General features: G+C 49.3%; 1 pseudogene; it reads right to left on the bottom strand.

Annotated features, from left to right (window-relative positions):
• Positions 1-19,391: 19,391 nt before the first annotated feature.
• LOC134484596 (kallikrein-2-like) lies at positions 19,392-24,818 on the bottom strand (annotated as a pseudogene).
• Between the last annotated feature and the right edge of the window lie 2,314 nt (positions 24,819-27,132).

A 27,132-nucleotide genomic window follows, 5' to 3' on the forward strand; every position in this document is an offset into this window, starting at 1 on the left:
ACTAATGATGGATCTTGGAAATCTAGATTTAGGTCCTCTTACTGGGGTGCACAGCTCATGAGTGTGGGCAAAGTGCCAGACACAGTTCTGATCCACTAAGATGCACAGCTCATTTAATCCTCACAGTCACCCTAGGAGACATGTGTTATGGTCACTTAGTTCACAGATGGGAAAACCAAGGATGAGTGAATTCACAGCCCTGATCCCTGATTCCACATCTAATTCAAATGAGCAAAGCCATACCTGAAGCTGTGTACTCTCTCCAAGGGAAGGGGGCCCTGGGTTACATGCAACAGTAGACTTTGTATCCTATCCCCCCCCCCACTCAATTCGAATCACGCCCAGTACGGAGTTGGTCTAGTGCTGCTTATATTCAATGCTAAATTATGAACCCCAAATTCTGGTTGCTCCAAGATCAGTAGTTCCTCATGTACCAGCTTTTGTTGTACAAACCTTGCCCCCAAGTTATCCTTGATTGGTTAATAAAGACGCCTTCACCCTATGGGCAGAAGAGAGATAGGCAGGGCTGGAAGTTCCTGGGCTTGGGGTCTCAGGCAGGGACCATGAGAAGAAAAGGACATGGGAAGGAAGAAGTCGTAATTGGGTAGGTGGTTCATGAGTGCATACCCATGAGGGCCATTCCCTTGTGGTAGGAGCGGCCCAGGTGGAACAAGGAGAGTCACATCTTGGGGTCATTGGCAGGGAAGTAGACAAAAGAGCATAGAGGGCTGATACCTGCCCAGCGTAGTGCTTTAAGGCTGATTGTAATTAAAGGTTTTGAGTCTTCTATTTGGGATGTAAATGATCTATGGTGATGTAGAAACCCCCAAATATTATTTACCACAACAATACTCTAAAGAAAGAAAGTTACACCCTTACAGAGAAAGTTGGATCAACACTATGGAACAACAATATTTTCTTTTTCTTTTTTTAAGAGATGGTTTCTCTGTGTAGCCCTGGCTATCCTGGAATATCAGACATCTACCTGCCTCTGATTCTTGAGTGCTGGGATCAAAGACCCACCCCACCAACCTACCAACACTGTTTTCTTTATGCCAAACAGGTGAGACCAGGAGGGAAGAGACCCTAACTAACAGTGTATGTTGATATGCAGAGGGGCTGAGCTTTCTCAGGTCAGAATGAGGCTGGTGGCCGGCTACTGGGGATTCTTAGTCGGAGTCTGAGGTGGTCCTTGAGGGATGTAGATGTTGGGCCAATGAGTCAGTTCCTTCTCATATTTTTCCAGATCCACTCCATGTAGCTGCAGACTTTTGTGTGGACTCCAGGCTTGGTGGTAGTATGACAGGGGACATCACCCCAGGATACAATGCCCTGCAGGCACCCCCGCAGATCAAGGGTCCTCCAGAGTCACCCTGTGGACAGAGGGAGGGGTTTTCCTCAATATTTCATTCCATGTAGTGAGAGGATGCACACCTGCTCCTCCTGTCTCAACCTCCTGTGTGCTGGGGCGACAGGTGTGCACCGCCCTGCCTGTTGTCTGTGGTGCTAGAAATGGAAGCCAGGTAACTCTACCAACCAACCCACTGTCCCCCTTACTCTAACCAACCATTACTTTTCACCAATGAAATCCCCAGCCAACCCCAGCCCAAGAACTCAAACATTACCCCAAACTAATCCAAGCCTCCTCTGATTCAACACAATCAAAGAGAACTCAGTCTTCCATGTTCAGCACCCAGCCTCCCTCAGTTCAAGTTAGATGCCCTCTGAATTCCATGTATCATCCTGATCTAAAGCTCGTCTAAACCTGTACTCTAAACGCAGCCTAACTCTCATCTTTGCTTATTCTTTACCCCCCCCCACAAAACCACGCCATCCAATACCAACCACAATATCCTCCCTATCCTGAATCAAACCAAACTCCCTCCATCCATGCCTCCCCAGACCATATTATCTATTCCATGCCCACATCTCTATCCCACTTTCAACCTCACCATGATTCTAACTGGTCCTGAAACTTCATCCATAGCTAAGCACAGCATTTTCTCTGCCCCAAAGCAAAGAAAATTCAAGGAGCCCTACTTGTCCTATTCTCTCTGAATTCATCTTCCAATGTGACACAGCCTAGGATTATCTAAGGCGTCACAATTGAGAGGTTGCCCTGTGCATGTCTGTGGGAAGTTGTATTGATTGCTGGTCCAATAGGATCCAGCCCACTGTGGGCACCATCCCTAGGCAAATGGGCCTTGTCTGAGTAAGAAATTGAGAGATGTCTCAGCGATTACGAGCTCTGGTTATTCTTGCATAGGATCCAGGTTTGATTCCCAGCACCCATAAGGTGGTTCATAACCATCTTTAATTTCAATTTCAAGGCCATCTTCTGACTTTCATGTGCACTACACACATGTGATGCACATACATACATACATGTACGGGAAACACCCACACCCACATAAACAGTCAGGTGTGGCAGCACAAGCCTGTAACCCTAGTGCTGTAGCCTGGGGGAGGGAGACAGTCAGATCCCAGAGCTGGCTGACCAGCTAGTGTAAAGGTCTGTGAGAGACCCTGCCTCAAACAAAAGAAAGGAATAGAAAAAAACTAAAGAAAATATGGAGGGCTAAAGAAATGGCTCTTGGGTTAAGAACTCAGATTACTTTCCTGAAGGAGTGGTTAGAGGTCCCAGCACCAAAATGACTGTTCACAACTTGTATCTCTAATTCCAGGGGATTGGATACCTTCTTTTGGCCTTCAGGAACACATAGAAACACATATGTGCACTAGTGCACGCATATTTTTAATGCCTGAGTTCATGTGCACACATGCGATTATGAAGGAAATAAAATAAAAAAAATAGAAATAAATGTGAAGTGACAGAAGCTCTGGCTTCCACCCACACTGCACTGTGAGTATACATGCACATCACACACACACACACACACACACACACACACACACACACACACCACACACACACACACACGTCTTACAGTTCTATATTCTGATTTCGACAACTCCAACTGTACTTGCAGCGAGACCGTGACTCCTGTGTTTGCTTGTGCGCATGTGCCTGGGTGTATATATGCACATGTGAGGTCATAGGACAGTCTCCAGGATCATTCTTCAGGCACATGTACCTCGAGTACTGAGATAGATTACTCTCACTGAACCTCACTCACTGACTGTGCTAGGCTGGCTGGACAGTGACCCTTGGGGATCCACTGGGTCTACCACCCCACACCCAGGACTGCATTGCTTATGGCTTCTGACACATTCCGAGGGTCAAACCCAGATCCGCAAATCTGTACAGTAAGCAGCTCACTGACTGGACTCTCACTGACTGAGCTGTCTCCCCAGCCAGACTTTGGACTCTTGGTGCTCGTTTTTCTCAATAGTAAAATGTGGGTACAGTCATTAAAATCAGAAGGGGCCTACGGGTGTCTGTGTGTGGTAAATTGTGCCTGAAGCATTCTAAGTCCTTGAAACACTATGAATTGATTTCTTCATTCAGTGTTTTGAGGCAAGGTCTCACTCTGTTGCACAGCCTGGCTTAAAACTTGTAATGTAACTGGGGCAGTCTAAACGCATGACAGTCTTCTCTAATCAGTCTCTCAGGTTTTGGGATTATACTTGTTTCTTTAAACAAAGGACACTCGTTTATTTATGGAGGTGTCCATGAGGATATTCAGGTTGGTGATGGTAGCTATGCCTGAAGTATGACAGACATCGGTGCAGATCTAGTTACAACATCAAACCACAATTTAAAGTCTGGAGACACGACTCAGTGGGTAAAATCCTTGCCTTGCAATCACAAGGACATAGGTTCAATCCCAAGCACTCCAGTAAAAAGTCAGGGCTGGTGGTGCATGCTTATAACTCCATAAGCTACACTGTCTGGAGGCAATGAGATCCCTGGAGCTCCCATGGGCTAACCAGTGAGCATTGTGCCTCTGACAAGTTCTGTGTCAAAAAAAACTAAGGTGGGGCTGGAGAAATGGCTCACAGGTTAAGAGCACAGGCTGCTCTCACAGAGGATCCAGTGCCAATTTCCAGAAACCACATGGTAGCCCATGACTATCTGTAATTCCTGTTCCAGAGGATCTGTTGGCCTTTTCTGACCACTCAGGGTACCAGGCACACACACAGTCCACATATATGAATGCAGATAAAATATTCCTACACATAAAATAAGAAAATGAAACAAGGCAGTCAGTGCCTGACATGCATGTGCATATACTGGATGTATAGACATGTGCACTGATGGTGTTTTTTTACCTATGAGGGCACCAGGCACACACACTGTGCACATTTATGTTCCTACACATAAAATAATAAAATAAAAGGAGGCAGGCAGTGCCTGACATGCATGTGTACATACTGGATGTATAGACATATGCACACAACAAAAAAAATATTTTACCCACAAGCCATTTTCTAGAACTCAGGGACACAGACACTCACCTATAGGATGAATACTCAGATATAAACAGTTCTCCACCAGCCCAGACCACATTCAGATACCACCAGATACAAGCTGAAATTTTAAGGTCAAGACACCCAGCAGAAGAGCCCTAATGTTTACAGACGCACATTGAAGTTCGCAAGCAGGGGGGGGACCTTGTTCCTGCCTCTGGACAGCAACACACACACACACACACACACACACACACACACAGAGAGAGAGAGAGAGAGAGAGAGAGAGAGACAGAGAGACAGAGAGACAGAGAGAGACAGAGACAGAGAGAGACAGAGAAACAGAGAGAGAGATAGACAGAGAAACAGAGAGAGGAGAGAGAGATGGAGAGAGAGAGAGAGAGACAGAGACAGAGACAGAGAAACAGATAGACAAACAGAGACAAATACAGACACACATAGAGACTAATATAATCAAGACACTACAGCAATGTTCTTGCCCCACTCCTCAAAGGTCAAGATCATGACAGACACCTACTCCTGAGCTGGACTGATATAACCAAGCCATCTGTCTACACTCTGCCTTCTGCCTTCCAAGGTCAGGAATAAAGCCAAGGATCTGAGAGGCTATGGGAATGCTGATGTGGCAGTTGAGGGGCTTAACAGAGGAAGGGTGAAGTCGCCCTGTGGAGGAGGGCACTGGCTGAACAGCTGGGCATTGAGCTGCACCCAGCCGGTCCCAGCTGGAGGAGGGTGGAGGCTCTGGCTGGGTGCAGCACACAGCTGAGGCAGAGCCCAGGGAGAGCCCAAGGGGAGGCTTGGTCACCATGGGGAAAGGCTGAGAGCCCTGGGTAGAGGTCATGTTGGGAACAAGAGGATCATTAATGCATACCCCTCCAGATTTCTGCAGGGTAGAAATCATCAGGTTACACTGAAAATTCCCATAAGATTGTGTGATAGAGGTTGGTCTGTCACCCACGGTGACCTTGATTTAATGGCCATCGCTGATTCCAACCTGCTCCTTAGTAAATGAAGGCAATAGTGGTTGACTTCTACAGTGTGAGTCCCGATCTCCATTATTCAAGCCTGACAGCATGTACCTAATCTGTTTCATCTTAAAAAGTTCTGAACTTATTTTGGGGGACAGGTTTTCTCATTAAACATCGAGCATAGAGACTGGCTGGACTGGATGGCCAGCAAGGCCCAGGGATGCCCCTGTCTCCACATCCCAGCTCTGTTTTACAGGCATGCATCTGGGCTTTGCATGTGGGTATTGGGGATCTAAACTCAGACACCCATGCTCTATCCACTGGGCTTTCCCCAATCCCTCTGCCTCACATGGTCGATGTGTGGGAATAACTGTTCGTAGAGTGTCCCAATTGTCCCATCATGCTCACACACCTCATACAGAACCACACTGAATTCTTAGGGAGGATACTTGCCTCCTTCCTAGGGTTGGGAAACTAGATTGCAGTGTTGGGGAACTGGTAGCCACAGGATTCAGACCTAAGTCCTGAGCTCTTGGTATCTCCACCATCCTGATTGTTTGTCCCATGTGTCACCTATGTGTTGTGATTGGTACTTTCCCCTGACTGTCACAGCTATAAAGCTCTCGAGGCCCAGAGAGGTAAAAGAGTTTCCCCAAGGTTACATAGCAAGAAAGATGATCCTGGGAACCCAGATTCAAGGGCTCAGGTGGCACAGAAATTTGGTGACTCAGGATTGGGGATTCAGGAACATTTAGCTGGTGGCTCAGATGGAAATGAGAATAGGGGTCTGTGGGTGAGCTGTATGAGCTGGCAGGTCTCAGGGTGCAGATACTCTGGGAAAGGGGTAAAAACTTTGATCAGAGCAGTACCTGACTTTGGTGCCTGTCACCTGCAGACACCAGCAAGATGAAAGCATGGGAGAGGAAGGTCCAGGTCTTAGAGATCTGAGGGGCAGGACAAAAACTGGGGTAAGGCTGGATCCATCTGTCCCATCACCCTTCTGTAGACAGAAGTGCATCCTCTCTGTAGGACACACTTTTCTTTTGTCTTTTGTCACACAGTGCTTTTGTACAAGACTCAGGCTGGCCTCAAACTCATGATCCTCCAGCCTCAGCATCCTGACTCTTGACAGGACAGTTGTACAGTGTGATGCTTGACTAAGAAATCTACTTTTACTGTTCCTGCCTTCCTTCTCCTGCAGGCTACCCCTCTGTTCCCTCCTGCTCCCTATCTCTGGAGGGACCTCTGTGCCTTCCAGAATTGGCAGACCCCAGTATTATTCAATAGCTTCTGGGTCTCTTGTTCATTACCTTTGCCCTGGATCAGGACTCTATTCAGCTTCCCATGGGTCCACTTCAATCTAGTAGTCCTGGAATCTGCCCCACACACAAATCCCTAGAGAGCTTACCTCTCTCCTTCCCTTCTTTCTTTCCTCTCTTCTGATCTAAACTGGATAACTGCACTGAGCCACACATATTCCTTGCCCTTTACTGGTGGATTCTAGAAATGCTCCCTACAACCAAGCTGCATCCCCAACTCTCTTTTTACTATTCATTTTTCTCCAGGTCTCACTAAGTTACCCAGGTTAGCCTTGAACTCTCCACCTTCATTTCTTAGATCTCAGGTGTTGAATGACACTGTTTCATTACACCATCTGCCGGCTTCAGGGTCTTTCTGTAGCCGAGATGAGCACTCCTTTCTCCTGTCAAGCCACCCATGGACTTTTGATAGCCCCTAAATAAAGTCCCATGTCCTCAGCAGGAGTTAGAAAGGCTGAACTTCCTCCTCTTCTTCCAGCGAGCCCAACTAGGTCTCTGTGACCTTGCCCTAGGCATAGCCAGTGCTGGACTTCAGCCTGCAGTTTCACACACAGACTGCACAGCTTGTCCCAACTCTTGAACTTCTCTCTCCCCACTCACTCCCCAGACTCTCTGTGGTGTCTCCTCATCAGACTGAGAACTCCTTCTAAGCAGATCCCTCCAGACTGACCCTAGATTCCCATGTACCACACAGTGTTAGAGCCTGGTCCATGGAGAGACCTCAGGAACTTTGGGGGAGTGAATTCAAGTCCTTCTCATCTTGGTATTTACTCTTTCAACTCATCCTGAAAGACTATGCAAGCCTTGGAAGACCAAGACACAGTAATCCAGAGGCGATGTCATCAAGATTCCATGGCATCTGTCCTGCCCCTGAATGGAAGCAGTGCCTACAGATACTGAGACCTGGCTGCTCCCCACTCCTTAATCTTGAGGAGAATGGAGTCAGGTCAGACCTTCCTGTTCCCAGCTCTGTCCAGAGTGGGACACATTAGGGAGGTGGTTCTGAACTGACTTGTCCTGGATAACTGCTGACCAGGTTCTTGGCCCCATGGCAAGTGTTTTCAGGTACGTATTCCCAGTTCACCCTGTCCCTTCCTTCCCTCTCGGCCTAGGACCTTTCTAGAAGATTCAAGACATTTTCTTGGTTCAAATTCAACTTAAAGCAAGAGGAAAAGGACACAGAAGACCCACTTCCATTGACAACTGATCATCCAGGGTAGTATTTGACTCCAGGACACCAAGGAATTTGTCAGGTCCCCTGTGTGCTCCCACACACTTTCCCACTTTCTTTCGCAAAGATATCATGCCTTTCTGATCCTCCAGTGACATCCGGGGCAGGAGGGATGCCAGAAGGGGAGCAGACACAGGACTGCCTTCATTTTGAAGCTCCTAGACAAGCCTGGGACTCGGGGTGGGACTGTGTAGAGTGGAGAGAGAGGAAGTGGATAGTCAGGTTTACAGGCTGGACACCATGGTGACTGGTGGGATGTGACCATTTATTAGTCTGAAGCCATTGCCCCTGTCTGTAATGAGAAATTCCACCCAGGGGCAGATGCCTCAGAGGGAGGGGACAGGAGAGAAAGAGCAGAAACCAGAGGACAGTGTAGCACAGAGCTGGAACTTTTTGGTAGCTGTGGACGCTGACTGTTAACGTCATGCTTCTCAGACCCGGGAGAGACTTCTGGAGCTTTGGTTCTTTCTGTTGTTATGAGATGGGGTCTTGCTCATCTGAGTCTGGACTTGAGATCCGTCTGCCTCAGCCTCCCAAAGGCTGGGATGACACATATATGCCACCATGCCACCCTGCATGTGGATATCTGTTAGCAAATGGTCTGGAAAAGGCTTGGATCTGGTTGTCAGGACCTGAAGTCCAGAGTGTGAGTTTAATTCTTTTGTTTTGTTTTCAAGACAGGGTTTGTCTGTGTAGCCCTGGCTGCCCTGGAACTCACTCTGTAGACCTGGCTGGCCTCAGACTCAGAGATTTGACTACTTCTGCCACCAAAGTGCTAGGAGTAAAGGTGGGCACGACCAACATATGATTGACTACTTAAACTTTTATTCATTAAAATATATTAAATTTGCACACACATGCCCATGTGCATGTGAAGGCCAGATATCAACTCTGGTTATCTCCCAAAAGCCACTTAGGGAGTTGTATTTATTTCATTTTCATTTTTTAAGTGTGTGCTTCCGCCTGTGAACTTGTGTACCAGTGCAGGCGTCCCTGTGGCTAGAGACATGGGATCCCCAGGAACTAGAGTTACAGAGGTCGTTCTGGTTGTTACCTGGCATGGGTGCTGGGAACCAGACTTGGGGTCCCTAAAAGATCAGCTTGTATTCATAACTACTGAGCTATCTCTACAGCTTCTCTTTTGAGCAGTCTCTCTCTCTCTCTCTCTCTCTCTCTCTCTCTCTCTCTCTCTCTCTCTCTCTCTCTCTCTCTCTCTGTTGGTCTTGGAGCTTCCTGATAGACCCAGGCTATCTGGGGAGTCACCTCCAGAGACCCACCTGTCCCATCTTCCCAGTGCTGGATGACACTGAGCTCAGGTCCTCAGGCTTGCATGACAGGCACTTTGTTAACTGAGCCTTGTCCCTATGATAGTTTACTTTTGTAGTCTGAGGTCCAGTGCCTTCCGTCAGCTGCAGCCTGGGCTCAGAACTGAGAATAACTTCTGTGGTCCCAGGCTTGTATTCTGCACCTTTTCCTTCTGCTGGTGTCATCTCCATGTTTTTCCTCCTCTCCATCCTCCTCCCTCTCTTCACCCTCCTCTCCCTCTTCTCCCTCTTGCACTTGATTCCATCTCTAGCACCACATAAAGCATATAGGATAGGGCAAGCCTGCAATCCCAGCTCTTGAGGGGGTGAGGCAGGAGGATCAGGAGTTCAGGACATGTTTTCCTACTTATATGAGCTTTAGGCTAGCCTGGGATACCTGAGGCTTGTTTAAGATAACAACGGCAAAACAAAACAAAATATAATAAAACATCCCCCTTCCAAAAAAACAAAACAAAAGAAAAATCCCCCAAAGAACAGAGTTTGGATGAGCCAGGCCCAGTATCACAAGCCTTTTTCCTATAACCCCAGCACTTAGGAAGTAGGTATGGGAAGGGCTGGAAGGTTTAGGCCAGCCTGGGCTGTGCAGACTGAGGAATGGTGAAATGCTATCTCAACAGACAGACAAACAATCTGGACTCAAGTTAGCTTGGCTTCTGACTGTGGATCACTGCAATGTAGGCTGTGGAGCACACACTGAACATCTAGCTTGCAGGGTCTTGATTTTTGGATTCTGAGGTGGTCCTGGGATCTGGAGCTTGGCCTCTAGACTCTGTATTTGGGCCAGAAGACACCATACAGATGATCCAAGGCTTCTGGTATTTGTGACTGGCTATTGGTGTCTCAGAACCCTCAAAGGGCCTTGAACAATTGCCTAGAACCTCCATAATGAGAAGGTCCCTTGAGCAGGAGGTACTAAGCTGAGGTCACACAGCCGAGCATGACATCAGTTACAAGCTCCGTCCCTCCCTAGGTCTGGGAAGCTGTTGTCTTTATGAGACAAACCTGTAGGGCTGGCTCAGTCCCCCTGGACATAGAGGACACAAATCTTCAGAACATGGGCTTTCAGACTTTAGGATATTTTGTCTACCTGTGTCCTCAGAAACCTGGGAGCCAAAGGTGTGACAGTTGTCTGAAATCACTGGGCTCCAGTCACTCTGGAAACATGGTGCTTCAGATCCCCAGAGGCCCCATTTCAGGTCTCTATCCTAGACCTACAGACACCAAGGAGCCACAAGGCTATCCACTCTGGAAGTCTCCCATGTCCACTTGTCCCTTTGCCATATTCACTCTCAGCACTGCCCAGCTTCATGCTGAGATGAGCTTCATCTGTGTCATTTTCCTGTGGGACTCAGGCTGCCGCTCACTGCCGTCTGCCCTCAGATCCCTGTGTCCTCTTGGGAGATGGCGCCTGGGCTTCCTTAATAGAGAGAAAATAAATTTCTGATAGGGCAAAATCTATGTAGAAGTCCAAGGGGAGGGGAGTCTAGAGTTCACATTCACAGCTTCCAGGCACCTCTTTGGAACAGCCTGGTGGCCAGAGAAATGGAATATGACTGGGGTCATACTGATGGGTGTGGGGGAGGAGCTTGAACTAAGCTTTCCAGTAAGACATGTTACGGTGAGGGTCCCAGGCACATACTGCCTCTAAGACACACAAAGGGACAACCTAGGAACTCTCACACCTTGCCAACTACAGTCCAAGATGTGGGTTTTGGGAGTGTGCTTGACCTGCCCTGTAGCAGGACCTTATCTGCATGTCCTCCTGCCTGCCCCAAGCTGGTTGCAGCAGACCTCTTGGGGATCTTGGTCAAACCAGGAGTCCTAGAGCCTGAGCCTGGATGTGTTGTTTCCTCCTCCCCTGGCTCCCACTGTGTGCACCTCCTGTGCCTCCTCCCCAGAGCCTCCTCTGCCTCCCCTTCCCCTTTTCTCCTTTCCACCCCACCTCCCAGTTTTCTTTCTATTTCTTTATCCTGCCTCCATCTACCTCCCCTCTTCACTTCTTCCCTCATCTTCCTCTCCCTCCTCCTCTTCTCCTCTCTTCCCCTCCCCTTCTTGCTCTTCCCTTTGTCCCCTCTTTTCTCCTCTTCCCGTTCTTACTTTCCCTTTCACCTCTTGAGGAGTCTTTCTTTGATCAGCTCCCATGGATCAGTTATGAAAAACTCAGGACTTCTATCTAATGCAGACCTTTGGTCTTCTGCAGCCACCGGCTTCCTAGTACTCCCTTCCCTGACTCATTTCTCCCACTGAAACTCTCTTTAGCTTTCCCTACATCCACTTTCGGTCCTCACAGTTCATTAGGACTCAAACCTGAGTGCATATTAATGTATCCAAGCTGATGCTGGCTGCCAGGTTTCCCCCTGATACCTTTCAGTTCCTACCTGTTATAGGGTCCTCAAAGCTGGGCTACCCTGACCTTCTTCCCTATATAACCTGTCATTCTGGTTACCATTTTTTCGCCTACTTGGCCTATTGGCTCCTGGCTCTCACCTCTCTCCTTCTCCCTCTACTAACATGACCTGGCTCAGTCTGCCAGCTCTTTCCTCTCTGAATCTTACGGTCCCTCATATCTTCAATAAACCTTCTCCTCCACCACACAAAGGATCAATCATGTCTTCCTTTTATTTCTTTTTTTCATTCACTAACCTCTTCCCTCTTGTGGTTCACCCACCCTAGCCATTTCCTGTTAGCCTCTCCCTTGGCCAGGTCCCCACATCTCTGCTCTCTCCATCTGGCTTCACATTCTAATCTTTTACAGCTCTGTCACCCCACCCTTCTCTCTGCCTTCTCACCCTGCAGTCTGTCCACTCCGTTCATCCCCACTTGGTCACCACACCCTCCTGGGCTCACAGCCCTTCTGTGATGATTCTATCAACCCTGAACAAGGGCCTGACTTGTAGTCTGGAGGTGCAGGCTTTGGGGAGTCTTTGCCTGTGAGACAATGCCTGTGAGTCCTGGTGCTCAGGGAAAGCAGATGTCTTAGTTGAGGGAACCTGACCTCCCAACCCCCGCTCATTGCCCGTTCAGTCAAGGGTGCATTCAGAGACTCTAACTGGATTCACAGAGCCCAGCTCAGAGTCCATCCTGTTAACTTAGTTAGTTTGTAGTATCAGTGGTGTGTATATATTGCAGGATATTTGATTACATTGTGAACCACAAAATTTTATTAGTTACTGAAAAGCCCTGTTTCTAGTTGTGGTGTACCTCGGCCCTCTGGCTGGAATTTAGACACATCCTCAATGTAAACTTTTAACCCCAAACAATGAAGGTCAAGTTAGTTTGTAGAAGGAAACACACAAATTTGAAAGGATCTCTAATTGACTGGAAGACAAAGTGACCAGTCAGAGAAAGATTTGGCAGGATAGGATGTGTCTAACTCTCACAAAAAGAGAGACTGTCGGAAAGCTAGTTAAGAGAACACACACACACACACACACACACACACACACACACACAGAGAGAGAGAGAGAGAGAGAGAGAGAGAGACAGAGAGAGAGAGAGACAGAGACAGAGAGACAGAGACAGAGACAGAGAGCACTGATTGGCTAGCATGGAGGAGAATTTTGAGGCAGAACAGCTGAGTTTAACTACCAATGGAAGTTCAGAGCGAACAAGAAAGGTCAGCATTTTCAGCAGGAAGTCTCAAGCTGAAAACATTCTAGACTTAGGAAACATTGCATGATATTTAGAAGCTTGCAGGACTAGGGGTAGGTTAGGAGACTGACGAAATAAGCTTCAGTGACAACAATTATAACAAGGGAAGAAAAAAATTATTTAAATGTGTGTGCGGGTCTGTGTACGGGTGAGAGTCTGTGTGTATGTTCATGTGTGTGCACTCATCTTTCCCTCCCACCCTCCTTCCTACCCCTCTGTGTGTGTGTGTGTGTGTGTGTGTGTGTGTGTGTGTGTGTGTGTGTGTCCGAGCTTTTGTGGGAGTGAGTGCACAGAGGGTAGTTTTTTTTTCTGAAAAGCTAAGTAACATTTCGTCTGCATAGCAAGTGACAGTGTTAGACTCCTCACGCACAAACAGGCAGCTCACAAGGAGACTGGTGCAGTCTCCAAGCTATAGACAGAGGCTAAGATTTTGGTTCCAGGGTTGCTCCTTGGGTGTGAAGCAGTCTTGCTTGGCTGTCAGAGTCTTAGTCTGGGCTGATGGGAAGGTAAGGGTCTCGCTGGGGGTACAGTGAGGCAATGCCTTTTAAGTATGTTTGCCAAACATAAAATCAGGTTAAAATTCAGCTAGAATATGTGATTCAGGCATTTGATCTGGATGAAGGTACTGAGCTCAAATCCTGCCCAGACACAAAATGCTTCCTGCCTTTGGGCATATCACTCAGTCTTTCTGTGCCGTGTTTTCCTCATTTAAGAGGCAGGAACAATAAGTCCCCTCTCCAGCAACACTGGTGGCTGGGGTTCCTGCTGGCTGGGAGTCAGTGCTGAGTTACACTTTCTGGGCACAGAGCTCATGGGAGTGGATAGAGTCAGTGGAAGAAGACATTTTGTTTTTGATTCTTACTTTCTTTTTTTTTCTGCACAAGGATGTTCTGTGTAGCCCTGGCTGTCCTGGAACTCAGTCTGTAGACCAGGCTGACCCAAACTTAGAAATCTGCCTCCCAAGTGCTGGGATTAAAGATGCTCACCACCATCCCTGGCTGTTTATTTTTAATCTGACAGACATGACGTCCTTTTCTGTACCCTAAATTCCCTAGACTGGGACTGCATTTACAGTTGAGGAACTGGAGGCATGGGAGAGGTGAATGAGTGTGGGAGGCCCCAGTGTGAAGCAGCAACACAGAGCCAAGAACAAGTGGAAAAGTTGGTTTTGTACTTAGAGGAATTAGCCACTAGGTGGTACCAGGAAGACTTTCCCTCCATCTGAGGGAAGAGGGAGCTGCCTTGACCCTTGTTTTACAGGAGCAAGTGCTGGAAATGGTCCTGAGTCTGAGGGAATAAATAGGCTGAAGTCTGGGCCCGTGGTTTTCAGTAGGAGAGCTGGGCTCTAGTTGCCTGGGTCTAAGGGTTGAGCACTTGTCTGTGGACCCCTGGGATTGAGAGAGAGGATCCTAGGCCTGGAGCTTTCCGTCTGAGTGTTTGAGGGCTGGGGTCTGAACTAAAGCAGAACCTCTGGAGTCTGCACTCCAGGGCTGCTGAAGAAAGGATTGCCCTACGCAAAAATGAGAAGAACATTTGAAGGTGTAGGCTGGGTACAGTCGCCTGTCTCCCCCAGGATCTAGAACAATGAGCTCTTGTCTTCTCCAATGCTTCCCCAGCAGTGAGGACTTCCTGCTCTGAGTGCCTTATGTCAGGATGAGAAGCCTGCTTTCTATGGCAGGAACTTCAGTCCCCAGAGAGCATTCAGGAGGGGACATGTTTGAGGTGAGTGTGGGATTCAATCTGCCAAGGTCCACGAGGTCACCTTCTAGGCTGGGCATGAGACCCAGTGGCTACAGCCCTCAGAAGTGTGTCACCATGCATGAGAGCAGAGTCGTCCTCAGCATTTCCACTCTCCATGGTCTGTCCTACAGGCATTGATGGATTCTGTCCCCTTCTCTCCATGCTGTCTAGTTTTAACTTGATACAAGCTAGAGTCATCTGAGAGGTTTGGTGGTGGTCTTTCATCACAGCCATACTAATGCTAAACAGGACAGCATGGCTGTGACCTTATCAGTCATAGACCCATGGGCACAGCTAACGTAGCACTGTGGATGACAGCTGTGTTCACAGTGTAGCTTCAATAACCACAGCACACATGTTCATATGCATACATTAATATGCAACACTGAGACATCTTTGGATGCAAAATTTGATCTAATTCAGTCTCCAGTATAAGTTTGGATGTCTCATGTTCCATAAGCACACATTTGCACATAGAGTCTGGTTGTGCAAGAAGGGAGTCTCTAATAGTTTGCATGTGAAGTGTAGGTGGGATTCTGACATATACTGAGGCCCCAACTCTGTGTCTCAGAGCTGGTTGGAATCTGATCTAATGTGTCCTTAGATGTTGGATCTCTGGGGCTAAGTCTGCAATTCCAAATCTCCACGAGAGGGCTTTGTGAGCTCAAAGAGCTTTGTGGGTGAGAGACAGACTTCCTCATCCCAGGCATGTGGGTCTGCCGCACATCAAGTCCATGCCAATCTAACCCTCTGGCACTCAACAGGTCATTTCTCAGTCTTTGAAGAATTTCTTTGTCCACACTGTTCTACTTAATCTGTGAGACATCCATTGTTTTTAAGGGTACAGGGAAGTTCTGTGTTTGCGTGTGAATGATAATGCCCGAAATACAGGACCTGCTCTGTGAAAGTGATTATTTTCATCAAGGCAACATGGTATATTTAAGATTCATAGGGTTAGTCACCGTGTGTTTGTGTGTTGGTGTTTGTGTGTGTGTGTGTGTGTGTGTGTGTGTGTGTGTGTGTATTCAGACATATTCACAGAGCTAGGTAAAGAGAATCCTGGGTCATCCAGTCATCTACAAAAAAACAAAAAACAAACAAACAAACAAACAAACAAAAACAAACAAAAAACTCCACTGTAGAGATTCAGAATTGCAGACCCAGACCGTAGAGACCCAATATTCATACACCAACCTGCTAGATCAGATTCCAGGAACCCTCAGTGTCCTTAGAAGGTGAGAGCTGGAGAAGATGTAAGACAAGAGTCAGGTGGAGATGAGACTCTCACTCACAGGACTGAACCTTAGAGACTGTGGCAGACAGTGATGGAGACAAGGGGCCAGGCAGAGAGGAACAGAGAAGGTTAAACTGTGATCAGTGGGTTCTGGTAGGTCCAGCGCAGAGCCCGACCCCAGACACCATGATGTTCATCTTCATTGGACAGGGCCTTCCTGTCTCCCTGTGTCTCTGGTCACCCTGTATGGCCTCACAGCTCCTCTTACCCCTTTACCCCAGACTCCCATGTTTCTGCTGCTCTGTCTTGATGGTTCACAGTCCTGGGTCACTGTACACTGTCCTCATTGCTGTGAAGACCACACCACTGTCTGTGCTGTTCTCCTGGGATGAACATTCTGGAAGATTCCTGTTTGCTGCAGGTATGACCCTTGTCACAGGATTTTCATGAAAATATGTGTCTGTGGAGTGGAGACTGTAATGGATGCTGACAGCCTGTGCCTGGTCAGTGTAGTCAAGTATTTTCCAGGGAGGGGGCCAGCTCACACATGGAGCGCCCTGGGGAGACTTATGATCTGAAATCAGACAGTTGACATCCTACTTAGTCCATTGCAAATAACTAATTGTGTTGTATTTCTCCTCTTCTCTTCTTCCTGCTTTCCTGTCTCTTCCTCCTCCTTTCCCTCCTCCTTTCCCTCCTCCTCTCCCTCCTCCTCACCCTCCTCCTTTCCCTCCTCCTCTCCGTCCTCCTCACCCTCCTTCTTTCCCTCCTGCTCTAACTCCTCCTCTCCCTTTTCCTTTCTCTCTGCTTTCTTCTCCTCCTTCCCTCTTTCTTCCCCCTCTTCTTTTTCTGTGTGTTTGGGGTGGGGGGAGACAAACATTCATTCTGATCCAGCTAGACTGATTGTCAAACAGCACCAGGAATCTGTCTCCCATCTCCAGGAGATAGACACTGTCCTAGCTGGCTTTTATGTGCATGCTGGGGACTCCTACTCCGTTCCTCGAACTTGCACACTGATCACTTTAGTGACCGAGTCATTGACCTCGCCTAGATCCTCTCATCTTGACAATTTTCTTTTTTCAGTATATTCAAAGCTTCATCCCTAGTTCTATTCTGCCTTGCATTATGCTTTCATCATCTATCTTGTCAATATCTTGCCCTATCTTCTTCAGAATATTTATTAGGACATTCCTTTTTTAAAAGATTTATTTATTTATTATTATTTTAGGTGCATTGATGTTTTTCCTGTATGAGTGTGAAATCCCCTGAAACTGGAATTACAGGCAGTTGTGAGCCGCCATTTAGGTGCTGGCAAATGAACCTAGGTCCTCTGGAAGAGGAGTCAGCAGTCTTAACGGCCAAGTCTTCTCTCCAGCCCCTTATTAGGACATTTCTAACTCAACCTGGAATCCAAATTAAATATTTTTAGTCACCAAATGACACGTCACATACTTATGGTTCAGTCACCAAGACCTTTTGCTGGATTGCCCCTGGCTCCCTATGCCCTGTGATCTCCATCAAAAAAATTCATCTGAGGTGCAGAGACCTTTGTTTAGAAGATGGCAGTTTATTGCATAGGAGGCACTCCAGGGGGAGCATGGACTATGTCCTGGTCTACACTTTAGGCAGGCTTCACCCTACTCGCAAAGCCTCTAGAAGAGGCAGCTTTTCCATTGGGACTTGGTTTTGTTGGTGTGACTAACAGGCCCAGCTGGATGGGAGAGTGGAGCATCCATGTTGTTTCTCAGCCTCCTTGTAGGGTATGATCTCACCAGACTTCAGCTCCTGGAGTAGCTCAGGCACCACCTCCTCTCCCAGGGCCATAGCCGTGACTCAGACCCTGTCCTCCTGACCAGTAATACAGTCCTGAAGCCCATGCACTGGGTTCCATAGGCTGCTGCCTGTGAGGGAGGGACCCAGTCGCACCCAGTGTCCTCACCAGCAGCTTCTGTCTCAAAGTCTGTCACCAGGAGGCCTCAGAGCCCTCAGAGCCCCACCCTGAGGAAGGCCCTCAACCTAGCTTCTTTCTCCATCAGTGGCACCACCAGCAGTATCTCACAAAGTCCTCATACCCTGCCAGCCTTCCGGATATTGATGCCACAATTCCATTCTCCCTAGGAGAACTGCAGTTCACTAAGTTGTGTCACTCCTCAGCCTGATCCTACTTACAGTGGTGTGGTCTCATGTGCCCAGCCATGCCCTATTCCTCAGCTATGGTCTCTCTATATCCCTATGACACACTCTATGGTCTCTCATGTCCAGTATGGAAGGCTGGATATCCATACCCTGCGGACCTAGGGTGAGATTCTTTCTTGCACAAGGATGGGAAGAAAAAGCAATGGAGTGACCACCATGCACCAGTGAGTGTGTGTCTGTCCCCATACATGCACTTTCTTCCGCATGCCCACTCACTGGTCAACAGATCACAGGATGTCACCAGGGCTGCTGTTTTCCTCAGCTTTCCCCCTTCTCTTCCTTCCCCACTGCTTTCTTTCCTCTCCCCCCCTTCCCCTCCTTTCCTCTCTCCTCCTCTTCCTAAGTCTTTCTTCCTTCATCTCCTGGGCTGTAGAAGATTCCCTAGAGGCAAAGGCACTCAACCTTGAGAAAACCCTAACTTGAGTCCCTCCTGGGACAATTTTGGATGCCTGAGACTTTCCTGCATGAGTGGGATATCAATCCAGTGGAGCCCTGGACATCAGTAGCAGTTTGTTCTGACAGCAAGACTCTAAGTGTGAATGCGGATTTGGCCATCAGCTTGTTGAGCTGCTGTTGATGGAAGCCCTCTGGACGTGTCCTGACACACCGCTGTCCATAGGAGCCTCTGACAGGGGGTGGGAGTGGTAAGGTTTCTCTCTCCACCCCACAGGTCACCTGTGAGTTTGACTCTGGGTCCCTCTCTGCTCCCTGTCATCCATCATCTTCACCCATGGCACACCCTAGCTCCACATCTGTGACCGAGAGTCCCTCTGTTAATTGTGGCTTGTTGTCACCATCACCCACAAAGTGAATAAGGTTCCCGACTCTAGTCCCTCTCTTGTTTTCCCCAGCCTTGATACATGGATTGACCTCCTTCCTCTGTTCAGAATTTCCTTAACCATATTGTGATCTCCAGAAAAAAATGAGGGTGACATTTTAGTACCACCCGAGCATGTACCCAGTTGCATGGGGCTGAGATCTTGCCCAGGGATGCATGGACTTGTCACTTTTTGCTTCTGTTCTGTCTCCTGGGTGACCCTCTCCCTCCATCTCTGCAACACACACATTCCAAGGCCACCACCACCTCCTTCTGCTTGAGCAATTTTCAGACCTGCCATGCTGTTATGTTGGGAGAGGCATATGGAACCCCTCTGAGACCTCCAGGACCAAGTGTCTCTGCTCTTTCTTCCTGCTAAGAACCAGAGTTGGAAGAGGCAGGAGGTTTTGTATTCTGCCAGCTGAGTTGTGGGCCCCCAGATGCGTAGAGTCTATAGAAAGGGATGCTGTGGACCATGAAATCGATGAATGTCAGTTTACTAGGGAAGGCTCAGGACATCATGGCGTGATGTGTATGTTGGCCTTGATCCAGTTCATGCATTTTGACACTTTGGTGAATATGCTAGGCTTCTTAGGATAGGCACAGGGGTTACCACCCCATGATGTAATCCCTTGGAGCTCCTATCACAGATGAGTGTGGTTCCAGAGTCACCATGAGAGAAGAAGGCACGGAGGTAGAGCGAGAGAACATCCCACTTTCTGTCTGGGTGCCCCACCTCTCATCCTTAACCACCAACAGATTACTGATCGAAACTTTGCAGTTTGCCTGCCAGGAAAATGTAGGATAGCATCCCAAAGGGAATATAGCCTGAAACCCTGGGCAGAGGGAAAGGCAAACAGATACATCTCCTGTACTGAAGGCAGTGTCTCCGCGTCAGTAAGGGGAAACAGAAGGCAGGGTCCCCAGGTCAGCAGTAGGGGAACAGAGGTGACACTGCCTGTGGGGTCATCTCCTGGCCCCATTCACACGAACATTTTCTATGATAGATATCTCATAACAAAGGGTGAGCAGGGGCTGGGAAAGGCCAGCTCTGACATTAGAAGGGTAGTTTGGAGGCAATGCAGCAGGAGAGACTGTGGAAATACCTTTCAGGAAGGGGGTGGGGTGAGACCAGATGAGGATAAAGATCTGGTTGGAGTCTTCACCCAGCTCAAGCCTGATACAAGCCCTCCCCCTTCAGCCTTCCTGCAAACTGATCTCATGACCACCAGAGGGCGCCTGAGAGCAGAGTCAGCTTGTCCCAGCTCAGTCCAGCACCACCCACAGACCCCTTACAGCACACCAGAGAGTAAAGTATCTCATGTGGCCCACCTGAGGCCCTGTCTAAAGCGACCTCTCATGTGCTCTGAGCCCCATTCACACTCTGTCTGTTGACACTTATTTAGTCACAAGCTCCTTGGTTCCCCCCAAGCCCTCTGGCCCCTCCCCTGAGGACCTGGTACCTGCCTCCCGCTCTCCCCCCCCCAGTTCTAAGTACCCTCACCCCTGTGTCAGGTACTGCCTCTTCTAACCTTGCACACAGCATTCCCTCCTACCACAGTGACCCTCCCAGTCTCAGGCCTCTTGTCCGCCTCATGGCTCCATCACCTTACATTCTACCCCATCATGCCTGAGTTGTGCTTGGTGCTTATGGCTGCCACTTTTTCTGGATCTGTGTTCTCCACATCCAAATCCCCCTCCTGGTGTGAGCATGGGGATCAGGAGGCCCCTCAGGACATGAGAGTCTTGAGTGGAACGGCTTGAGTTGTGCAGGAGACTCAGGAGGTGCAGCTTTCCTAAGTGCTATCCTGGGGCAGGCTCTTTGATGATGCAGTAGCCTTCCGTGCTCCTGAGGCTAATCTAACAACTCATGAGCTCGCCAAGATGGATGAACTGGTGTGTTGTCTTCTCTGTCTGTGGTGAGTAGAAATGTTGCCTTAAGGAAAAGCCATGCAGCATTCCCCACACCCCCATGATGTTGCTCTGGGAGGGAGGGGCTGTGCTATGCTCACTGTTGGCTGCCCAGGGTCTAGGATGGTCATAGGCACCATGGAGATCCATAAGAAAAGGCGTTCACAGGCTGAGAGGCCTGGATGTGGAAGAGTGAGAGACATAGGGTGGCTTGGGAAGGAGAGGGACAGGACTGGAGCAGAGGATGCTGTGACACACTGCAGGGCAGGGCGCTGAACGGCTATGGTGTCTAAGCATCTGAGGAGATGCTGGCCTGGCCTCAGACCAGAATCAGTTTCCTTCACTCTGGTGGTCTCCATGTCTTCTCTCAGCGACCTGGGGTTGGGGCTGCTCACCATGCAGGTATCTCTGCTGCCTTCCTGGTGTCCAGCACACAGCATGAATTCTGTCACCCTCTGTGAATAGGTGTCTGTACAGACATCACTGGACATGAGGGTGAGGTCCACACACTGCAGCATCTTTGCACTTAGAGCTGTGTTCAGAGAGAACACAACCATGACAGGAATACAGAAGCTCAGTTGCCCGGCCTGTTCTTCCAGAACCATATTTCCTGCTCCAGGTTACAGGGTCTGACCCAGGCACACACTTATCTGGCCTGGTGCTGCCCCAGCCGGATGCCAGGCAGCAGCTCCCCAGCTTAGCCTCCTCAGTGGGCTCCTCAGTCACCCTCACAGCCTCTGTGGTGTTGGCCGGCTCCCTCAGCTGACACAGCATCAGGTCGTGGCTGTTGTCAGCATCCGGGCTGAGAAAAGGCATTCGGAGGCTCCTGTTGTAGAGTGAGTGTGGGATAGAATGTCGGACAGGGACATACTGGCCAGTGTCTTCATCAGCATCCAGGCTGTGCTGACCCAGCCTCACCTTGTTATGTGAGGGAGGAAGCAGAGACAAAGGAGAAGGAGCAGGTAGAGGATCTGGACAAAAGGGAGAATGAGAGGAGAGATGGATGGGGAAAGAGAGAATGGACAGCAGAGAGAGCAGGAAAGGACTGGCAGGAGAGGGAGGGAGACGGAGACAGAATGGGAAAGGCAGGGGCACCAGGGTGTGAGAGGGCTCAGCAGGTAACAAGCTTACTGCACTAGTGTGAGCACCTGACATTGACCTTAGGAACTGAGATGCCAATCAGGTTGAGTTGTGCGTTCCTGGAACTCTCAGATGAGGACACAGGGACATGATGATTTCTAGTGCTGCCTGGGACCCAGCTATGCTGAATATTTGAGCTCCTGTCTCAAAAAATAGGGGCAAAATTTGGCTAGAGAGATGTTAGCTGAGTGGATAAGAGCACTGACTACTTTTTCAGAGGACCTGGGTTCATTCCCAGCACATACCTGCTGGCTCACAAGTGTCTGTAACTCTAGTTCATAGTGCACAGACACACACAGAAGCAAATCACTCATATACAGGATTTTTTATTAAGGTGATTAAAGAAAAAAGATGCAGGCAGTGAAGTGGCTCAGTTGGTAGGGGCCCTTGCAGGCAAGCATGGTGATCCACGTTCAATCCCAAGACCTGCATGGTGGAGGGAGGGAACTGTCTCCTGCACGCTGTCTCATGATCTCCTAGCTCATGTAGCGTCATACATTCTTGCACACACACACACACTCACACATGCAAAACAAATACGTGATAAATCAACTTAGAAAACAGAAGCGGGAGAGCAAGAGAGGGAGACAGCTATCATCTGCTCCTGGCCTCCATACACACACGCATGCTCACACACAAGCACCAACAGTATCACACATGCATCACACACACATGATTAAATCAAGAGAACTAGAAAGGTAGCAGGGGGAAGGGCAGTGTGAAGCACCATGGGAAAGCAGGTGGAGACACATGGGAGCAGTAAGTACATGAGAGAGAAGAAGGGACTGGGGACGGAAAAGAGGCAGAGACAAACAGAGGAAGTGGGCAGTGAGGCAGGAAGTAAAGAGAGAAGGGGAAATGGAACAGGGAAAGGGCAGGCCTGAGAGCCACTTGGGTACACTGGGCTAGCCGGAGCTTGCCTGGTACCTGTGATATGGTCACAGGCCAAGCTTTGAACCCACTTCCTCCCAGTACCCTGCCCTGTCTCTGTGCTCATCCAGCTGTATTGACACAGCTCTGTCCAACCTCTCCCTTGGTGTCCCCCAGCCTGGACATGATCCTAGAGTGCCAGGTTGGTCTGGAGAAGCTGAGGACTTCCCTCACATTGGCATATGGGTCCCCCCATTCCAGCCTTGTAGGGCGCAGTGAATCCTGTTCTTCAGTGTGGTCAGTAGTGATGGGGATGGAGAGTGAGACCCAGACCCAGATAGAGTTGGGCATAGATCTAGAAGGGAGGACCAATAGTGATAGATGGTCATAGAGGCACCCAGAGGAGGACAGAGATAGGACAGATGCAGAGGCATGGAGTCAGGGAAAGAGGAGAGACAAAAATGGGAGACATGAGGAGAGACTCAGGTGCTTATGGCCCATCCACCCCTCTGCCCTTCTGACCCAGCACCAACCTTCATCCCTCAGACCTCTACCTCCCATGAGGTCTTCTAAGGAAGAGGGTGGCATAGTCTTCCTTGAAGGAGAGGAGCTTTCTTCACCCCAATTTTCTTCCTACTAATGTGTTTGGGAGATGGATCCCAGGGATCCTTGCTTGTCGGGTAAGTGCTCCAGCCACAGCCACACCTGAGCCCATCCTACCTGGGATGCAGTGGGCAGCTGTGAGTTCCCACTGCGTTTGGACCAGGACGCCACCCCACCACCCCTGACAACCTTGTCATAGTGATACACAACCACTTGCCAGGGTTGGGAATGTCTCTCCCACTCCCAGCCTCCAATGATCCTGGACTGCACGAGGGGAAAGGCACCTGCAGAAAGGAATTCTGGGTAGGGCCCAGCGTTGGCATGGAAAAGGGATTGGGAAGACAAACTTTCCTGTGGATATGAAGGGACATGGAGCAGAGGACCAGGAGGGTGGTCAGGTTAAGGGGTGCTAGAGTGGACTGGATTTCAGGACCCACACCTGCCTTGCTCGATGGTAGTTTGCTTTATCTAGGGAGACATAGACTCTGAGTACAAAGCTGACCCTAGACAGCAGACTGGGAAACAGCAGATGAGGCAATGTCTGGAGTTGCATAGGCTCCTGGGGGTTTGGGAGTAAGCAGGGCATGGGGTGGATGATGGTGGAAACTGTGTTCTCAGGGAGAGAATGTCCAAAGTAGAGATGGGCTCTCATGGAAGAGGTCTGTTTCTTGAAAAAGCTCCCGTGTAGGGTTAGGAGATCAGAGTGGGAAAGGGTGGGGACAGACTAGACTCCAAAGATGACCCAGGAAGCAGTTCTAGATGAGCCCCTGCAACCCTCTCAGAAAGATAAGGAGGAGAGCAGAATAAGAAGAAAATTTAAAAAAAAAAAAACCTAATTCCAGACTGTAGAGGGCAGAGCTATTTGTGATCTTTGAGGAGATCTCTTAGTTAAATAATAGAACAGGGTGTCTCATGGGAATCTATGTTCCCAGCAAAATAAGTGTGGGACAGAAGTCAAAGTGGAGGGCCTAGGGTGATAGTTGAGTCTGTGTGAGAATGACAGGAGTGTTGTGGTTAGGCTAAGGGGTGCTGGAAGGCAGAGGGATGTCTTCTAGTGAAGAATTCTGAATCTCACCATGACAGACAGAGGTGACCCAGGATCTGCACCTGAGGTAAATTGGCTGGAGGCAGGGTGTGGAGTAGAAGAGATTTTCTAGGACGTCAAGGTAGACAAAAGGAAGAAGAAGGTTTATGCAGCATGGTAGGGCTGAGATAGGGTGGTAGAGTGTCACCACGACAAATAAAACACCCATCTCTGGTCTAGGAACTCCATGGTCTGGAGAATGACACTGTGCTGCTGTGAGAGGGAAGACTTATGGGAAAGAAGGGAGGAGTCTGGTCCCCTTTTCTTCCTGTGGAATCCTCAACTTCTTACCATATTCCCCCAGAGACAGCATGAGGCACAGAACCAGAAACCACATGGCAGCAGGGTTTGAGCTTGGAGCTGAGGTCTTTTGGTCTCTCTGCAAGACCTTAGAAAGCCTTCACCCCTCCACACTTCCACCCGGCCCTGCAGGCACATGGGAGATATCTGAGCCTCTCCTCTAAGTCTGGGCGACGTACACTTACACCAAGGAGAGTGGCTGAGCACGAGAACCCAAATCTCCTAGTTCTGCGGACACTGGATGAAATCCTGGGGTCTGAGATGTAACTGGGAATGGTCCCATGGGCAGGGCAGCTTGATCAAAGGAGCTGAAAGTTCTGGAATGGGTAACAAGAACAGGGGTATGACTGGCCCTCAAAGTCTCCTTACCTAGACCCCAATAAAAACCTCACTTCCAAGTCTCAGTGGTCAGTGCAATCTATGCCAATGGCCCCTTTGCCGCTCTGAGGTCAAGACTATCTCTCTAACACCTCTGAATATTTATGTGTTTATAGCGTGTGTGTGTGTGTGTGTGTGTGTGTGTGTGTGTGTGTGTGTGTGTGTGTGTCTGCTGGTACAGGCATCTGTGTCGGGCATGGAGGGCAGGGGAGGACAAGATGACCCCCACTGTCAGTGTCCACCTTACTCCCTTGAGACAAGGTCTCTCTAGCAGGAGCTGAGCTGGAGGTCAGCAAGCCCAGCATTCATGCTGAGGCTGGAGTGCTGGACTTCACACATGCTAGGCAAGCATTCTACCAGTGAAGCCACAGCCCCAGGACCCCTGGACTGCTTATACTTTGTATTTTGAGACAGATAAGGTCTAGGTGTCTCTAAACTGCTCAGGCAGGCCTTGAGATGGCTCTCCATCCCAGCCTCTGGGGTAATTAGGTTGGACTCAGAGAGAGAGAGAGAGAGAGAGAGAGAATAACTGTAGTCATCTCTCTGACTCTCCTCCCCACTCACACTCACATGAGCAAAGACTTCATATTTCTGGCCCTGGCACTATGCCTCATCCTCCTGCCCACCATGTTCTTCTCCTTCTGACCAGTCTGCCGACGCCTGAACAGATAGACTTCATCTTCAGTTTCCTCAGCAAGAAGAGTTGGCAAGGACAGGGGTGACTGGATATTCCGGAACCCCACCCCCACCCCCAAGCCCAGAGCTGCTCCTACTCAGAGGTGTGGCTAGATTTCCAATTCTGCTGCTCTGAGGGAGAGGGGTGTCTCTGTGTCTTTCTAGGGCTTCCTCTGTGTCTCAGACTGGCTGTGGTCTTCAACTGCAACAGGCTGCACCTGAGGCCACAGGTATCCTACCAGCTGGCCTTCTCCCTGTGCTTGTGCGCCACACTCTTTTTTTTTTTTTTTATTAACTTGAGTATTTCTTCTTTACATTTCGAGTGTTATTCCCTTTCCCGGTTTATGGGCCAACATCCCCCTAACCCCTCCCCCTCCCCTTCTTTATGTGTGTTCCCCTCCTCATCCTCCCCCCATTGCTGCCCTCCCCCCAACAATCACGTTCACTAGGGGTTCAGTCTTTGCAGGACCCAGGGCTTCCCCTTACACTGGTGCTCTTACTAGGATATTCAATGCTACCTATGAGGTCAGAGTCCAGGGTCAGTCCATGTATAGTCTTTACTATAGTAGTGCTCCACACTCTTGATGCTATGGGCTGGTGAGGGCGAGGCCTCAGAGGGAAGGGCGGGTCCTGGGCAGAGCAGGGGCGGAACCCAGGAAAGGGGGGTCAAGACTCCAGGAGTGAGTTGGGGCTTGGGTTGGGGCTCTGAGTCAAGTGCCCAAGGGGTCCCTTCTCACAGGGACTTTGTCTTTCCTCAACCAAGTGCAGATGTGGAGCTACAGTACGCCTTTCATGGAGAGGAGGCTCAGCTATTTCCATTGGGCCTCCTTACACTTGCAGCAGCTGTCCATTTCAGCCAGAAGCTTGGAGCCTGCCCAGGAGCTGTCCACTGCAAGCAGCTTTGTGAAATATCAGAGGCCTCTCCAACAGAGGGACACCGCAACTTATCAGGACACTGGTGAGTCCCCACAGCCAGATGCTTCTACCATGGTGCCTGGGGCTCCATTTTCATCAGACCTCCCTTAGGTCCCATACTTCCTGTGAGAGCAGGTAGCACACTGGGGACACAGGTGGCAAGCCCACTCCCCGTTCTAGGGCCCACTCCTTACTGCCTGAGTCTTGAAGTGACCCTCCTCTGAAAGTCCTTCAATACTCTCATCTTCGGCTATATCCCTCTGAAAAGACACTGGTTTGTGGTCCCAAGGAGTGGGAACAATGTGGCCCTTTTCCCAAGCTGGGCAATACTCTGCCCCACAGGGCATGCCCCTAAGCCACTCCTCATCCTTGTTCCAGCCCTA

The sequence above is a fragment of the Rattus norvegicus genome, chromosome 1 (assembly GCF_036323735.1).
Source record: "Rattus norvegicus strain BN/NHsdMcwi chromosome 1, GRCr8, whole genome shotgun sequence".
Taxonomy (NCBI): domain Eukaryota; kingdom Metazoa; phylum Chordata; class Mammalia; order Rodentia; family Muridae; genus Rattus; species Rattus norvegicus.